This window comes from Octopus bimaculoides, chromosome 10 (genome assembly GCF_046866305.1).
Source record: "Octopus bimaculoides isolate indiv1 chromosome 10, ASM4686630v1, whole genome shotgun sequence".
NCBI classification, from domain to species: Eukaryota; Metazoa; Mollusca; class Cephalopoda; order Octopoda; family Octopodidae; genus Octopus; species Octopus bimaculoides.
This window is the reverse complement of record NC_142937.1, coordinates 21,615,925-21,620,089: the sequence shown is the minus strand read 5'-3', so window position 1 is coordinate 21,620,089 and position 4,165 is coordinate 21,615,925. Positions and strand designations below refer to the sequence as shown.

Genomic DNA, 4,165 nt, shown 5'->3' with positions numbered 1-4,165 from the left:
CCTCTCTTGTCAGTTATGAATGTTCTGCACCATGCAGTTTTCATTCTCTCTCTCTCTCTCTTTCTCTCTCTCTCTCTCTCTCTCTCTTTCTCTCTCTGTATCTATCTATATATCTATCTATCTCCCACGCGCGCACACCATCTCTCAATCTTTCTTTTCCTTCTCCGATTACTGTCCATTTGAAATCTATTTTAGAATGGCGTTATTTTGGTAGCCGGAGTATATAAGCTCTCTTTTTACTCTTTTACTTGTTTCAGTCACTTGACTGTGGCCATGCTGGAGCACCGCCTTTAGTCGAGCAAATCGACCCCAGGACTTATTCTTTGTGAGACTAGTACTTATTTTATTGGTCCCTTTTGCCGAACCATTAAGTTACGGGGACGTAAACACACCAGCAACGGTTGTCAAGCAATGTTTGGACACACAAACACACACACACGCGCGCGCGTGCGCATATATATATATATATATATATATATATATATATATATATATATATATATATATATGGGAGAATATACACATAATAACAACAGACGAGGACAGGTGGTGTAAATAACAAAAGTATATATTAGTATGACGCTCGGGAATACGGAAAGTCTTTGACGTTTCGAGCTACGCTCTTCAACAGAAAGAATACGGAGACAAGGAGAAAAACACGGAGAATACATATATACGACGGGCTTCATTCAGTTTCCGTCTACCAAATCTACTCGCAAGGCTTTGGTCGGCTCGAGGCTTTTAGTAGAAGACACTTGCCCAATGTGCTACGCAGTGGGACTGAACCCGGAACCATGTGACCATCTGGTTGGTAAGCAAGCTACTTACCACACAGCCACTCCTTCGCCTGTTAGTTTTAATTCTCGTTGTGTGATGATTTCGTAAAGTAATCTAGTATTGGCTCCTTTAGAAAGTCTTCATTGCCAGTATGGTCTCAGAATCTCTCTGAAGCATCTTAGATAGAGCACATCTAGCTCTTTGTATATATTCGCTATACTCTATATATCTATATTTTTTTTATTCTGACCAATTATTTTTAAAGGAATGTTGTCTAATTTTCGTAGATTGAGATTCACCACTTTCGTGAATTAATGTCGGCTACATTTCGTAGAATGTTCTCCAGCAGTTTCCATGTTTTAATGGCTATCAGCTTTGTGAATGTTTGTTTCACTATTTCCTAAGAATTGGTGTTAATCTGTTTTGATTGAGCGTTGATTACTTTCTGTGAGTTCTATTCGTCACTTTCCGTGAATTTAGTTTCAATCAATGGATTGATATTTGCTAGTTTCCATGAACTGAAATCTCAATAGAATACCACTAATGTTGGAAAATATACGTGGATTAAAGTGAAACTTTAGCTTTTTAACCAGTAACATTTGGTGACAAAAGTAAAAGTGATTTTCAGCTTATAGCATAGCTCAAGCTGTGACCTTCTTTTATGTTTCTTAGGTGTTTATTTACTACTAGCAACACAATAACAACAAACAAAAGAACATAAAAAGTGTGAAAATGAGAAGAAAAAAAGCACGCATATCGAATTGTGTGCAGTTGTTGTCGAGTGCTATGAAAAAAAAAAACCTGTTGATTTGGTACGTCATAGCTGAATAACTTATAAAATGGAAGTTTAGGAGTTATATTACAACATAGAATTTTAAACAGCTTATCTCGTGAAAAGAAAATAGTTTCAAATATCTGGTTAGACATTGTAAACACCTTAATATGATATCTTTTCTATTTATGCTCACAGTTTATGTCTTTTGCTTTTTACAGTGAAAGAAATATAGGGCGATAGCTTTTATTGACGTGTTTGGCCGTCCTATTGTCATTATAATTAGGTTTATATAAGGTTGTGAGTGAGTGACACGGTAGAGCGCGTTGATAAAATGACTTTCGGGTTTCTGGTTACACCCTTTTTGCGTTTGGCGTTTGTATCCCGCTGGGTGCAGCTTTGCTTTCCAATCCTCTATCATCGATGAAGTAAGTACTCGTTCTATACTCGTTTTCGATTCGATCGACTATATCTATTATATGGAAATTTAAACAAAAGTTAGTTAAGAATAATATCTCGAAGTGACCAGTGGCATGCATGTGAACTATGTAGACAAATAAAGGTATATCAAATAACATAAAACATAAATTCTTGATTTATTAAATGTTATCTCCGCTCTTAGAGGATATATTATAATTATCAAATAACAATTAAGAGTGCAAAGGCGATATGTTCTCAAGATTCGAGAATTTTCCAACGTTGACATGCTGTTAAGGAACAGGACAAGTCTGTTGTCAGGAGATAAGAAAACAACAGCCATGGAAACATGTTTCTGCCTCAATAGCCGTCAACAGCATGACAGATATCCGACGTTATCACCAATATTCTTGAAACAATATTTTAAATAGTATTCATTTTATATATATATTCATTTCTGTTGCACGCATTCTTAGTGTCATTGCCAGGCTTTGCTTCGATTTTCCATATTAAGAAATCAGCCTACGAAACCTTCCAACAAACACAATTAAAATCCCCAAATCACAGTTTTGTTGGTTAATGTATGTACTAATGCTGACAAATTTTGCTTTTCATTTTAAAATATTTTGTGCTTCAAGTTTCAGACAAGTGGGTTGTCCTGGAACAAATCGTAGCTATTACAGCAGAGGGAAAATTCGCATTTTGAAAACAGGTGAAAATGACAAGAAATCGCGACACAATTACTACAAACAGTACGCTATTGTTACTCATAGTGATGTTATAACTACAACTATTACTTTCAAATTTCGGTACAAGGCCAGCAATTTCGGAGAAAGAGCTGAGTCGGTTACATCGACCCCAGTACTCATGCTGTACTTTTTTTTATCGACCCCGAAAGGATGAAAGGCAAAGTCGACCTCGGCGGAATTTAAACTCAGAACGTAAAGACGGACTAAATGTTCGCTAAATATTTTACCCAGCATGCCTAGCGACTCTGCCAGCTTACCGCCTTCGATTTTTGTTGTTATCGTCACCGTTTACAATTTTATTCAAATTCTTTCCAAATTTGGTATATGGATTAAGTTTTGTATACTAATTACGAAAATGAATTTCATTTTCCCTATAAATTCGTAATTAAAAATTTAGCCAATTAGAAGAGGGTATTTTACACATCACCGTAAAGTTCTTTTAGCGTATTTAGCAAAGACGCACCACGTATTCCATAACTGATTACGAAGAACTCTGTTTCCATAGAAACCAAAGATGTTGCTCCTACTCACAAGGAGTGTAAACTCCAAATTGAGTGTAATCAACAAATTGAGAGTACCTGGGCATCTTTAAAGCGTGGAAACAAACACACCGTTCCATGGTTGACTCTTATCTTAGTGAATTTATGTGGAGAAGGAGGTATTCACTTTTACTTGTTTCAGTCATTTGACTGTGGCCATGCTGGAGCACCACCAATTTACGGAGACGTAAACACACCACCATCGGTTGTCAATGTGATGTTGGGGGGACAAACACACACACACACACACACACACATATATGTATATATATATATATATATATATATATATATATATATATATATATACATATATACGAGGGGCGTCTTTCAGTTTCCGTCTACCAAATCCACTCACAAGTCTTAGGTCTATAGTAGAAGACACTTGCTCAAAGTGCCACGCAGTGGGACTGAACCCGGAACCATGTGGTTCGTAAGCAAGCTACTTACCACACAGCCACTCCTACGCCTAATGAAAAAGATTATTCATTTTATACAACCATAGTGTGTATTGCAAATTTTGTTCTTGAGTTGTTTTTTTTAAACTAATAAAATGTCTGTTGACTGTTATTTCTAACAACACCTGTTGGTTTGCTCGTAGCTTTTAAATAATTAATTTGCTCGTGAATCTTCTTTTAATGCTTTCCATTGTTTACAGTAGCTAGTTTAATGTTTTTGACATGCCGGTGCTGTCGCCACGGTTCTCGCTACTGTGACAGATGATGGAAGAGGCAACGAACACGCTATTTTTGATTGGTTGAAAGTTACGCAAAATTTCTCTGGAATAAATGAGTAACAAATTCGGATTCAGCGTCAAAGATTACATTCTTTTATTGTTTTACTTGTTCCAGTCATTTGGCTTCGGCCATGCTGGAGCACCACCCTTGGTCGAACAAATCGACCGCAGGACT

The 4,165-nt window shown here is 36.7% G+C and overlaps 1 long non-coding RNA gene across 1 annotated transcript in view; it reads left to right on the top strand.

Annotated features, from left to right (window-relative positions):
* The window catches only part of LOC106870403 (uncharacterized), a 40,865-nt gene extending 37,389 nt beyond the window's left edge, over window positions 1-3,476 (top strand). The window contains exon 3 of the long non-coding RNA XR_016243358.1: window positions 2,605-3,476. This is a non-coding gene — a long non-coding RNA (uncharacterized LOC106870403). The remainder of the gene's footprint in view (window positions 1-2,604) is intronic.
* Window positions 3,477-4,165: the final 689 nt, after the last annotated feature.